Genomic DNA, 14709 nt, shown 5'->3' with positions numbered 1-14709 from the left:
ATCCAATCAATTCTCAGTAGGGAAAGCCTTCTCCTAGTAGCAGGTATTTTCTTCCTTTCTAGCAGTGTGGTATTTAAAATTTTTTTATGCTTTCTGAACTGGATCTAAAGCTCCTGAAATATATCTTAAACTTTTCTTACACTTAGGCCTAAATCTGCTCCCTGCAAGGAAATACAATGCAATGTCTCCATTTCCTTCATAGTGTAATGTTGTGGTTAATCTGTGCCAAAGCTTGAGTTCAAGCTAAATTATATAGAACTAATAGTCACAGTTGTTTGGAAAAGTAATAAAATGAATGACTCAGCCCTCTTTCATAAAAAAGAAAAAAAATGTTATTACATATGGCTTATACTTTTGTGTACATGGGAAATATGAAAGTATTTGCTAAGGAAACTATTAGAATTAGTAAAGTCATCTAATAAATACAGTTCTTCTAGCAGTTTGATCGTATCTCCCTTCCGTTTCTTCTCTGGTGGACTCAAACAAGAAGGCAGACAAACTGGTAGAGGGTAGCATATACATCTGAGGTGGCATGATCTCCAATGGAGAAGGTAGGTATAGAAATTATTTTCATTGATGACTGAAACAGCTGATGTACCAAAGGTGGCTCAGAGGCCCTGTCTTTCCTCCAGGACTCAAGAATGTTGGTGTTTCTGTGATTCCCTGAGGCGGCACAGGACCCAGCATGGAAGTGGATTTGCTTAGTTGCTGTCTTTGGTCTTATGAGGGCTTGCCACATCTTAACAGTCTTGGTTGAGGGAAAGCTCAGGGCAGCAACCACCTGGTGGACTTAACTGCCCCCTTTCCTGCTCCTGTTGACAGAGGCTCCCTCTATCCTAGAACTGGTCAGTTGATTCACCATGATCCACTGGAACAGACACTCACTGGGGACAGTGATGGAGGGTGCCAAGCAGTCTGAATGTTGAAGCAGCATACCATAAGCAAGCAGAGCAAAATCAGAGTACACGTCGGGGGACTTTGTATCCCCAGAGAAGGAAAGCCAAACGGATCATAGAGAACACGGCATTCCCTTTAAGGAAGTGAAGACACAAAAGCACTAAAAATAAATCTTAAAGAGATGACGTTAGAACACAAAAACAGACTTTCTAGGAAAAATATGTGTACATAATGTAAATGATTTAACATATTTAGCATATGATCATTTAAACTTTTAATATGTAACCACTTAACTAAAATTTAATTAAAATTACATAATTATCATTGAAGTTAAATTTTTCAAAAGACAATTTCTTGTTACTGACTTTGGAGTCTTCCCTAAACAAGTTCAATTTAGATATCATCCAGTGATTGGAAAGTTGTTTGTTTGTTTTCACAAATGTTGGGGCTACTTCCAATGAATGGCTGCTCCTTTTGAGGATTTTTTTCCTCTCAATTTTCAGCTACTCTGGTAGCCCCAAAGTCTATCCTTGACATCCCAGGCAAATAAAGTGTTTTCTGCTTGAGTTCTAGCAGCTCTGTTGCTTTTGAGTTAAAGTGGGCCCTCAGGAAAAAAAGCTGCCTAAACATAGGTATCAATCATGCATTTCCATTATTTCAAGGCTTGAATCCCTTCTAATTTTTGCCTGTTTCTGGTCACTCCGCATTGCTTATAAATACTTTTTTTAATATTACTTTTTTTTCAGAATTTATAATTATTATATGCAAGAAGATGTCAGAGGTGGTTCTCCATGATGCTCCTACACATTGTATGATAGATCACCAAGAAAATGGTGATTTTTGTCCTTATTGAAAATCTATTGTTTGTCTATTGACTGTGTTTATGATCTTTTTTGCCATATAAAGCATTCAAGGATTATGTAGTCAACTCTATCTGTACCAGTTATTAAATTTTTCTTTTTAGCTCCAAAGTTATTCCAAATGTTGGAGCTGAGACTCTGCAAACCATTTTTCTCCTTGAAGCTGGCTTCCTGTTGGGTGTGAGGCAGCGTCTGAGACCAGGCTTGTAGGACCCCTGGGGTCCAGGTTTTGATAACTCCAATCTCTTCCCTCTTTCTCCCAGCCCTGGAGTGAGTGAGTGAGTGAGTGCACACGCACACACTTCTTCGTGCAGTTACTGTCTCTGGGTTACTCAGGGTCTTCTTGCTCACTTGAGCCCTCCAACACCTGTGTCCCCAGTTTGTATGTTAAATTCCCTTCATTGAAATGATCGATGCATTTCTTGTTTTCCTTATTGGATCCTGACTAATACACAATTTTGTAAAAACTTGTAGGCTTTTATTTTTTAATATATATCCTAAACATTAGTTTGTGCATATCTTAGATTTTCTTATAATTCTTAATTTTCTATACAGTGAAATACCTAATATACCTGAAATTTGGTTTTGGATTGTTGTATAAGAGAAAGATAACATTTTAATTTTTTTCCTGATGAATACTCAGTTGGAATAGCAGCCGTTTATTAACTAATTCATCCTCCCACTTAGTCATAATATAAAATGATCATGTTAATTGTCATATACACTAAAATATTTCTGGAAGCTGATTAGTGTTTAAAATACCACTGCTCATTCCATATTGCATTACTATAGTAGCTTCATATTTTGATATTTAAAATTTCTATTTCTGAATGCTTAAGGATGGAAATTTTAGAAAGTTAGTGATAGCATACAGTTTTTTCATTAAATTCTTATTCTAGAATATTTTTCTAGAATATCTTTAATTATATAGCTTAAATTTGAATGAAAATGACATATTAACATTGTTAAGACAATGTTTTATGTTTTAAAACTTATTACATCTGATATTACTTTGGATTTATGAATTTTCTTTTGATTGGCAATCTTTTGGTATATCTTTGCTATCCATTTACTTCAGACTTTCTCTGTCCCTTGGAATCTCAGTATAGCTGGATTTTTAGTTGATTTCTTAGTTCTAACAATGATTATTCATATATATAACAATGATTATTAATGGATTTTTTCTTATGTATTTTATTGAGATTTTTATTTATCCTGATTGTTTTTTTAGTTTTATTTTTTCCTTTCTTCTTTCCTTCTCTCCTTTCTTTTCTTCTTTTGAATTGATCAAGCTGTATTGCACTGGGAATTATCTCTATTCCTATTATTTCAGTTCATACTCAGGGAATTTAAAGTCTAGATATAGTCAGTATCTTTATAGTCAGTATCAGTATCTTTAGTACCAGAGTATTGGTAAACTTTTTCTGTAAACAGGCAGATAGTAAGTATTTTAGGCTTTTCAGGTCATAGAGTCATTCAGCATCTACAACTCTGCCATCGTAGTATGAAAGCAGCCGTGGACACTAAATAAACAAATAAATGTGGTTGTGTGCCAGTGAAGCTTTATAAAACTAGATGCTGAGCTGCCACCAGTTGCCTAGAGGGTGGAGCCTTTTCCAATGTCAACAGCCCAGAAGGTAGAATATCAAGACACAGACTATTGTGAGTTGAATTGTGCCCCCACAAAAGTATATGTGGAAGTTCTTACTCCCGGTATCTGTGAATGTGTCTTTATTAGGAAATAGAGTCTTTTTACAGATACCATCAAGCTAAGGTAAAGCTGTACTGGATTGGGATGGACCACAAATCTAATGACTGGTGTTCCTGTTAGAGGGCCATGAAGAGATACAAGAGAAGATGGCCAGGTGAAGGCAGAGCAGGAGTTAGAGTGATGCAGCTACACCTGAGGAACACCAAGAATTGGTGGCAACCACCGGGATCTAAGGAGTGGCCAGGAAGAATTCTTCCCTAGAAACTTCAGAGGGATAAGGGCCCTGTCAACTCCACCATTTTGGATTTCTAGCCTCCCAAACTGTGAGAGAAGAAATTTCTATTGTCTTAAAAGAAAATAGGAGAAAAGTGAGGTTTAGTCCAAGCACTGTAGTTTGGCAACATCTGTCAGGAGGATCAAATAGTTTACAATGTTTCAAAACTAGCCATCCCACTTGTTTATAGTCTACATTCAAACATTGCCATCATGGGGCCCATTAGTGGGGCAGCTGGTTGAGCGTGTCTCTTGGTTTTTGCTTAGGTCATGATTGTAGGGTTATGAGACTGAGCCTGGCTCCAGGCTCTGTGCTCTGCCCAGAGTCTACTTGAGATTCTATTTCCCTCTCCCTCTTCTTCTCCACCCCCAACTCACTCTCTCTCAAATAAATAAATAAATCTTTATAAAAAATGTTGCCATGATGGGCCGCCTGTGTGGCTTATTTAAAGCCTCTGCCTTCAGCTCAGGTCATGATCCCAGTGTCCTGGGATCGAGCCCTGCACCGGGCTCTCTGCTCAGCATGAAGCCTGCTTTCTCCTCTCTCTCTGCCTGCCTTTCTGCCTACTTGTGATCTCTGTCTGTCAAATAAATAAATAAAACCTTTAAAAAAATGTTACCATGCAATCTAGCAATTTCTTTTTCAAAAATTTTACAAATTGGATACTATTTTTTTGCTTTTTAAAAATTTTCACTTTTGTTTTACATTAATGTGCATTTAGTTTTTTCCATGTATTTACCATTTTCTTCACTATTTTTTCCTATTTACAAGATCTTACTTTTGGAATTGTTTTCTCTATCTTGAATTGTATTTTTAGATTTTCTTTTAGTGAATATCTTTTGGCAAAAACTCATTTTATCTGAAAATGTTTTTTATTTTACTCTCATTCCTGGAGAGTAGTTTTTCTATGCATAATTCTCTAATAGTTAAAACTTACTCCTCTGCCTTCTGGCTTCTGTTGTTTGCTGCTGAGATTGCAGCTGTCCGTTGGTGCCCTTTCTCTCTAACTGCCTAAAATGTCTTTGGCAGTTTCATCATAATGTGTCTTGTTCTGGGTTTCAATTGTTTAACAGATATATTGACTGTCTACTCTATGTTGAGCACACTTTTAGGAATTTGGAATACATCAGTGAAGAATGAAGACAAAAACCTCCAAGGAAGTTTATAGTCTGTGGGGGTAGGAAGAGACATAAAAAAATAATCATCATGAACAATGTTAGATATGTCCTACGGGGAAATGTAGATCATGGTAAATAAAGGTAATCAGGATTTCTGAGAGAATGGATCTAACTGCAGCAGAAAACAAGGTGGTCAGAGTATGCTTCATTAAGAAGATGAAAGTTAATGAGGGAAGACATGAATGAGAACATTGGCTAAATGGACACGTGAGGGAAGGCATTCTAGGCAGAAGAAACAACTGCACTTAGGTCAAAATGTTCTTACTGTGTTGAAGTAATGACATTGTGATCAGTGTAGCTAGAATGAGCTAAAATGGAGCAAGTATGAGATAGAGCAATAGGAAGAAACAATAGAGAAGTACAGAGGGCACATGATGCAGGGTCTGTAGGGACTGGATATTTATTCAACATTTTGAGCAAAGGAGTGACAAGAAGTCACCTGTTTTAAAGGGATCACTGACCAGCTGCTAAGTTGAGAATAGGTTTTAGGAAGCAAAGGTAGAAGCAGAAAGAAGTACATAAATTTATTACAGTAACTCAGGTAAGAAATGATGGTGATTTAGATTGAAGTGGCAGCAGTGATGGTGATAAGATGTGTTCAGATTCTGCGTACATTTGGAAGGTAGGACCAAGAGGATTTCTGCTAGATTAGATGTGGAGTGTGAGAAACAGTGGAGAGTTAAGGATGGGAGTAATCAATCAGAGAATAACATCATTCTCCCTTGAAATTCACTGGCCTTCTTCCAAATGAGGATTATAATTGTAAAAAAAAAAAATTCTGGGAGATTCTTAGGCTTTACCTTCTTTCTAGAATTCCAGTAAAAATGTATTTTAGACTCTTTGTGGTTTTAAATCTCTGCTCATAGTATTAATCTCTTTGTTTCTCTGGGCTTCATTCTGAATAACTTCTCCAGAATCACTATACACCTTAATCCAGACCTCTAATCTGATGTTTAATGTATATGAAGATTTAAATTTCACTTAAAAAATCTGGTTCCACTACTGAACTCTCTCCCAAGGTAGTGAGATGGCTTGATTCTAGAACTATCCTCGTTTGTTTCCTGGCTCTCGGGGATCATTGCCCTTCATTGCCTGGTACTCAATATCTTAAAAACTGTTAATACTTTATCTGTTTTTATTTTTTCATTATCTTAGTTGGAAGGTAAATCTGGCCCCTATTATTACAACTTGATTAGAACCAGGTATGACTTGGATTATAATCTTTAACCTGCTTGTAATAGTAACTACATTCAAGACAGAAGGTACTTGATATATTCTAATATTCTAATAAAAGATATATTCTAATAAAGGTGCTTGATATATTCTAATAACTAAGAAAAGATATGTTCTAATAACTAAATGAACAGGGAAAGCGAGAATTGTTTTTGGATGAGGGTGGAACGAAATGCAGAGCCCTGATCATGCAAGGACTTTGTTCACTTTGTTCTCTCTGTATTTTTAATATATAAACCGCATGTGTAAGTTTTTGACTAACATCTTTATGAATTGTGCCTTTTACTTTTATATACTGTTTTTTAATTCTATTTGGTCCTTTCAAGTTTAGTTGTACCTAGTCTGAAATTAATATTATAACATCTTTATTTTTGTTGCATTTGACTGGAATCTCTTTACTTCTCTCTTTATTTGTAATATATCTTTGTCACTTTATTTTTATTGTGTTTGAGAGACAGAGAGTGAGTGAGAGAGACAGAGAGCATGAGGGGGAGGAGGGAAAGAGAGACAGGGAGAAGCAGGCCTCCTGCTGAGTTGGGAGCTAGGTGCATGGCTGGATCCCAGGACCCCAGGATCCTGACCTAAGCTGAAGGCAGATGCTTAACCAGCTGAGCCATCTAGGCATCCCAGGGTTGAAACATTTTTATTTGATGATTTGTCTTACTTTGTTTTGTTTGAATGATTTGTTTTACATTGCTTTTTTCTCTTCTTTATTTTTGTAGTTTGCATCAATTTGCTGTTTTTTTCCTTTGTTAATTTGGAGCTCAACTACACTTTTCATATCTCATGAATCATTACTTTGCTTTTCTTGGCACTCATAATCTGTCATCTATTTCTTTGCTGTTATTTAAAATATATTGCCAATTATTTTGTCTATTCAGATGTTCTAATTTTCCTACCTAGTTGTTGTTTTCCCCTGCTCCCAACTTTTATTAAGTGAGACCCATGTAATATCTTGACTTCTTCTCTGTGTCACTTCCAGATACATGAAATATCTGGACAAATTTTGCTTTCCTTATATCCTTTCCACTATATTAAATCTTAGGTTTTGGTATATTAATTGTGTATTTTAGTTCAAGATCACAATTAGAATTCCCATTGAATTTTCTTTGCAAGAAAACTACTTTGTTTTAGGGTGCATGTTTTGTGTTTAAATAATATTAACATTAATAATAATGTGATTTAATGTCACCTATAAAATATATAATATATTAGAATTACATACATTTAACATTTCCAGAAGGTCTAAGAGAGAAGAGCTATTCACACTAATCCGTGTTCTCCATTATTTCTTTCTTACACCTCCATCTTGAGGTCTCTATTTTGCTTCATTTTTTTACAGATTGAATAGAAGTTGTTTTCTAGGTATTGTTCTCAACTGGAGTATGTGATATGCTCTCTAACTTCTTACATGTATATAAAAGTCTTTTAGGTAGTGTTTTTGGCTGGTTATAGAATTCTTAGACTGTAATACTTTCTTCCCATTTGTTGTCTCTTACAGTTTATTTGGAGAGAAAGAGTCTATTTATCATTGGATTTCATAAGCAATGCTGGTGACAGGAAAGGCATAAACTCTCAGAATCTAGATTTTTTCAGTACCTTCTACAGCTACCAGTGTTATATATGAGAAGTTCAATGCTAACGTGAGTCTTCTTTCATCTACATAACTTGCTATTTTGGGTGCCACGGTGACTCAGTTAAGCATCTGTCTTCAGCTCAGGGCATGATCCCAAAGTCCTGGGATGGAGCCCTACATCAAGCTCCCTGCTCAGTAGGGAGCCTGCTTCTCACTCTTTCTCCACTTGTGCTCTCTCTCTCTCAAATAAATAAATAAAATCTTAAAACAAAACAAAACAAAACAAAACAAAAACCCTTGCTGTTCTGTTCCAAGGCTAGATTTTTCCTTTATCTTAAGAGCTTGCAAATATGCCATAATATACCAGAATATGCCTAGATGTCTCCTTTCCTGCTGGATCCTGCCTGAAACTCATCATGTCATTTGAATCTGCAAATTAAAGATTTCTTCAGTCTAAGCATTTTATTATTATTATCAAATATTTAAATAATTTTTCATCTTCCTTGTGGGTTTCATAATTTTTTTGTCTTCAATGGAAACTACTATGATTTTCATATTATATCTCCCAACTCTTTCATTCAACTCATATCTTCTCCATCATTCTCTCTGGGGCAGGCTAAACAATGCCTCCTCTTGAAGTTGTCTATATCCTAATCCCTGGAACCTGTGAATATGTTACCTTGCAGATGTAATTAAGAATCTTGACTTAAGGACATTATCCTGGATTATTTTGTTGAGCCAAGGTAATGACAAGAACACTTTTATATGGATCTTCCTTTTTTAAGGAAAGCAGAATGTTATTAAAGAGAGATGTTATATAGCTGGTTTGAAGGTGGAGGAGGGAGCTATGAATTAAAGATATAGGTGATTCTAGAAGTTGGAAAACACAGTAAAACACATTCTTTCCAAGAGCCTTCAGAAAGAAATAGCCCTAATAGCCTAGTTTAAGCTTCTAAATACCTCCAGAATTATAAGGTAATAAATTTGTATTGTTTTAAGCCATTGAGTCTACTGTAATTTGTTACAACAGCAATAAGAAATTAATATACTGATTTTTAATATTTTAAACCATGATTTGAGATATTTCTTGTGCTGATTCTTTATGCCTTTAATTCAAGTATCAAAAACATTAGTCTGTCTCTTACTTTTCCTACTAAAATATCTGTCTGTCTATTCATCCATCCATCTATCCAAGTATAACTAACATATAGTGTTACATTAGAAAGCATGTGTGAGCAGGGGTAGGGGCAGAGGGAGAGAGAGACAGAGACAGAGACAGAGAATCTTTTTTTTTTTTAATTAACATATAATGTATTCTTTGCCCCCAGAGGTACAGGTCTGTGAATCATCAGGCTTATACTCTTCACAGCACTCACCATAGCACATACCCTCAAAAATGCCCATAACCCAACCACCCGCTCCATATCCACCTCCCTCCAGCAACCTCAATTTGTTTTGTGAGATTAAGAGTCTATTATGACTTGTCTCCCTCCTGATCCCATCTTGTTTCATTTTTTCCTTCCCTAACACACCCAAACCCTCCCCTTTGCCTCTCAAATTCCTCATATCAGGGTGATCATATGATAATTGTCTTTCTCTGATTGACTTATGTCGCTCAGTATAATACCCTCTAGTTCTATCCATGTCATTGCAAAAGGCAAGATTTCCTTTCTTTTGATAGCTGCATAGTATTCATATATATGTATATTCATATATATGAACATATGTATATGAATATACATTTATTTTGTATATATATACAATATATATATACAAATATATATTTGTATATATTTTATATATATACAAATACAAATAATAATCAAATTGAACAAATAATATATATATATATTTGGATTGGATTATTTGTTCTTTGGGTGTTGAGTTTGATAAGTTCTTTGTAGATTTTGGATACTAGCCCTTTATCTGATATATAGTTTGTGAATATCTTCTCCCATTCTGTCAATTGTCTTTTGGTTTTGCTGACTGTTTCCTTTGCTGTGCAAAGGCTTTTGATCTTGATGAAGTCCCAATAGTTCATTTTTGCCCTTGCTTCCCTTGCCATTGGTGATGTTTCTAGGAAGAAGATGTTGCAGCTGAGGTCGAAGAGGTTGCTGCCTATGTTCCCCTCAAGGATTTTGATGGACTCCTGTCTCATATTTGATGGACTCCTGTCTCACATTGAGGTCTTTTATCCATTTGGAGTCTATTTTTGTGTGTGGTGTCAGGAAATGGTCCAGTTTCATTCTTCTGCATGTGGCTGTCCAAATTTCCCAACACCATTTGTTGAAGAGGCTGTCTTTTTTCCATTGGACATTCTTTCCTGCTATGTTGAAGATTACTTGACCATAGAGTTGAGCGTCTATTTCTGGGCTCTCTATTCTGTTCCATTGATCTGTGTTCTGTTTTTGTGTCAGTACCATACTGTCTTGATGATGATACCTTTGTAATAGAGCTTGAAGTCTGGAATTGTGATGCCACCAACTTTGGCAAATTCTTTGCCTCTTTGGTTAGGTTTATTCCTAGGTATCTTATGATTTGGAATACAATTGTAAATGGGATTGCCTCCTTAATTTCTCTTTCTTCTGTCTTGCTGTTGATGTATAGAAATGCAACTGATTTCTGTGCATTGATTATATATACTGACACTTTCCTGAATTTTGGAGTTTTGGAGTGGAATCTTTTGGGTTTTCCACATAAAGTATCATATCATCTGCAAAGAGTGAGTTTTACTTCTTCATTGCTGATTCAGATGCTTTTTATTTCTTTTTGCTGTCTAATTGCTGAGGCTAAGACTCCTAGTACTACGCTGAATAGCAGTGGTGATAGTGAACATCCCTGCCGTGTTCCTGACCTTAGGGGAAAAGCTCTCATTTTTTCCCCATTGAGAATAATATGGGTGTTTCATAGATGGCTTTGATGATATTGAGGTACGTACCCTGTATCCCTACACTTTGAAGAGTTTTGATCAAGTAATGATGCTGTACTTTGTCAAATGCTTTTTCTGCATCTATTGATAGTATTATATGGTTCTTGTTCTTTCTTTTATTAATGTACTTACCACATTGATTGATTTGTGGAGATGTTGAACCAACCTTGCAGCCCAGGAATAAATCCCACTTGGTCATGGTGAATAATCCTTTTAATGTACTGTTGGATCATATTGGTCATGGTGAATAATTTTTTTAATATATGGTTGGATCATATTGGCTAGTATTTTGGTGAGAATTTTCCCATTTATGTTCATCAAGGATATTGGTCTAAAATTCTCTTTTTTGATGGGGATTTTGTCTGGTTTTGGGATCAAGTTAATGCTGGACTCTAAAATGAGTTTGGAAGTTTTCCTTCCATTTCTATTTTTTGGAACAGTTTCAGGAGAACAGGTAGTAATTCTTTTTTAATTAACAATAATCGCACCTCGGATAAACCTCATTGGCTACGATACTGACACTGTGCAAAGCTAGTAATTATTTTTTAAATGTTTGGTACAATTTCCCTGGGAAGCCGTCTGGCCCTGGGCTCTTGTTTGTTGGAAGATTTTTGATGATTGCTTCAATCTTCTTACTGGTTATGGGTCTGTTCAGGTTTTCTATATCTTCCTGGTTCAGGTTATATGTCTCTAGGAATGCATCCATTTCTTCTGGATTGTCTTAATTTTCTGGCATATAGTTGTTCATAATATGTTCTTATAATTGTTTGTGTTTCTTTAGCGTTGGTTGTGATCTCTCCTCTTTCACTCATGATTTTATTTATTTGGGCCCTTTATATTTTCCTTTTGATAAGTCTGGCCAGGGGTTTACCTATCTTATTAATTCTTTCTAAGAACAAACTCTTAGTTTTGTCGATCTGTTCTACTGTTCTTTTGGTTTCTATTTCATTGATTTCCACTCTAATCTATGATTTCTCTTCTCCTGCTGGGTTTAGGCTTTGTTTGCTGTTCTTTCCCCAGCCTTTTTAGGTGTAGGGTTAGGTTGTGTATTTGAGACCTTTTTTGTTTCTTGAGAAAGGCTGTATCTCTGTATATTTTCCTTTTAGGACTGCCTTTGCTGTGTCCCATATATTTTGAACAGTTGTGTTTTCATTATCATTTGTTTCCATGAATTTTTCCAATTCTTTAATTTTCTGGTTGATCCATTCATTCTTTAGTAGGATGTTCTTTAGACTCCATGTATTTGAGTTCTCTCCAATTTTTGTGTTGTGATTGAGTTCTAGCTTCAGAGCATTGTGGTCTGAAGATATGCAGGGAATGATCCTAATCTTTTGGTAGTGGGTGAGACCTGATATGTGACCCAGGATGTGATCTATTCTGGAGAATGTTCCATGTACACCAGAGAAGAATGTGTATTCTGTTGCTTTGGGATGGAGAGTTCTGAATAGAACTGTGATGTCCATCTGGTCCAGCATGTCATTTAAGGCCTTTATTTCCTTGTTGATCTTTTGCTTGCATGATCTGTCCATTTCAGTGAGGAGGGTGTTAAAGTCCCCTACTATTACTGTATTATTGTCAATGTGTTTCTTTGATTTTGTTATAATTGGTTTATATAGTTTGCTGCTCCCATGTTAGGGGCATAGATATTTAAAATGGTTAGATCTTCCTGTCGGACAGACCCTTTGAGTATAATATAGTGTCCTTCCTCATCTCTAATTATAGTCTTTGGCTTAAAATCTAATTTATCTGATATAAGGTTTGCCACCCCAGCTTTCTTTTGATGTCCATTAGCATGGTAAATTTTTTCCACCCTGTCACCTTAAATCTGGAGGTGTGTTTGGGTCTAAGATGAGTTTCTCATAGACAGCATATTGATGTTTTTTGTTTGTTTGTTTGTGTTTTTTTTTTAATCCATTCTGATACTCTGTGTCTTTTGATTGGGGCATTTAGCCCATTTACATTCAGGGTAACTATTGAAAGGTAGGAATTTAGTGCCATTGTATTGCCTTATGGTGACTGTTATTGTATATTGTCTCTGTTCCTTTCTGGTCTACTACTTTCAGGCTCTCTCTTTGCTTAGAGGACCCCTTTCAATATTTCCTGTAAGGCTGATTTGGTGTTGCAAATTTTTGTAGTTTTTGTTTGTCCTGGAAGTTTTTTTTATCTCTCCTATTTTCAATGATAGCCTAGGTGAATATAGTATTCTGCATGTTTTTCTCATTTCCTGCTCTGAATATATCATGCCAGTTCTTTCTGGCTTGCCAGGTCTCTGTGGATAAGTCTGCAGCCAATATAATATTTTTACCATTATATGTTACAGACTTCTTTTCCTAGGCTGCTTTCAGGATTTTCTCTTTGTCACTAAGACTTGTAAGTTTTACTACTAGATGATGGGGTGTGGACCTATTGTTATTGATTTTGAGAGGGATTCTCTGTGCCTCCTGGATTTTGATGCTTATTTCCTTTGCCGTATTAGGGAAATTCTCTACAACAATTCACTCCAATATACTTTCTGCCCCCCTGTCTCTCTCTTCTTCTTCTGGAATCCCAATTATTCTAATATTGTTTCATCTTATGGCATCACTTATCTCTCAAATTCTCCCCTCATGGTCCAGTAGGAGTTTGTCTCTCTTTTGCTCAGCTTCTTTATTTTTGATCATTTGATCTTCTATATCACTAATTCTTTCTTCTACCTCACTTATCCTAGCAGTAAGAGCCTCCATTTTTTATTGCACCTCATTAATAGCTTTTTTGATTTTAGCTTGGTTGGATTTTAGTTCTTTATTTCTCCAGAAAGTGTTTCTCTAATATCTTCCATGCTTTCTTGAGCCCAGGTAGCACCTTGAGAATTGTCATTCTGAACTCTAGATCTGACATATTATCACTGTCCATATTGATTAAGTCCCTAGCCTTCAGTACAGCCTCTTGTTCTTTTTTTTGTGGTGAGATTTTCTGCCTTCTCATTTTATCCAGATAAGAATAGATGAAGGAGAGAATAAAATACTAAAAGGGTGGCAAAGATCCCAGAAAAATGTATGCTAACCAAATAAGAAGAAACCCCAAATCAGGGGGAGAATTAAGGGCATAAAAAGAAATTTTTTAAAAATTTAATTAAATTTTAATTAAAATAAAATTTTTAATTTTATTAAAAATTTTAATTAAAAATAATTTTTAAAATAAAATTTTTAATTAAAATAAAAATTTTAATTAAAAATAATATATATATTATAATATATATACACATATATATGTGTGTATATATATATGTATATATATATACATATGTATATATATATAAAAATTTGACTGGTGAATAGAACAGAGCCACCCACTTGATTTTGCATGTATTTTGGTCTCTTAGAAGAAACCACCTCCCAAAATTTTAAAGAAAGAAAAAAAATACACACACACACACACACACACACACACACACACAAAGAAGGGTAAACATGATGAAGGGATGGAATATGACTGTCAGGATAACTCTTTTTTTAGAATTTTTTAAGTCCCCAGCATGGAGGACATGGGGACTTAAAAAATTCTAAAAAAAGAGTTGATGAGATGGTTGGAAAAGGAAAGGATAAGTTGGTTGGAAAGGAATAAAAAAAAAGTGGAGAGAATTTCCTAGGGTTAGAGACTAGAACAAAGCCCTGTGCTAGATTTAGGGTATATTTTGATCTATTAGAAGAAATTGTATCCCAAAACTTTTTTAGAAGAAGAAACCTTATATGTAAACAAAAAATAAAGTAAGATACAATGAAGAAAAAAATATGACTGTAATAATGAAGATTTTAAAAGATTTTTTTTAGAAAGGTATTAAGATAAACTAGTTAACATTAAAATAGGAAAGAGGAAAAGTTAAAAAAAATTAGAGTAAGAAAAAATAAAATTAAAAAAATTTAATTAACTTTGCAAGACTAAAGGATCATCGGGAGAAAGCCATGAATCCCATGCTTTGCTTTCCCCTCCTCTGGAATTCTGCTGTTCTCCTTGATCAGTGAGCTTGGTCTTGGCTGGATGTTCTTGCTGATCTTCTGGGGGAGGGGCCTGT

The 14709-nt window shown here is 35.3% G+C and overlaps 1 non-coding gene across 1 annotated transcript; it reads right to left on the bottom strand.

Annotated features, from left to right (window-relative positions):
• Window positions 1-11048: 11048 nt before the first annotated feature.
• LOC116589516 lies at window positions 11049-11191 on the bottom strand. Its single transcript, XR_004285302.1, has one exon. It is a non-coding gene; the product is annotated as a U4 spliceosomal RNA (small nuclear RNA).
• Window positions 11192-14709: the final 3518 nt, after the last annotated feature.

The sequence above is a fragment of the Mustela erminea genome, chromosome 4 (assembly GCF_009829155.1).
Source record: "Mustela erminea isolate mMusErm1 chromosome 4, mMusErm1.Pri, whole genome shotgun sequence".
Taxonomy (NCBI): Eukaryota; Metazoa; Chordata; class Mammalia; order Carnivora; family Mustelidae; genus Mustela; species Mustela erminea.
Note: the sequence above shows the minus strand (reverse complement) of the source record. Positions and strands in the feature narration are given on the sequence as shown.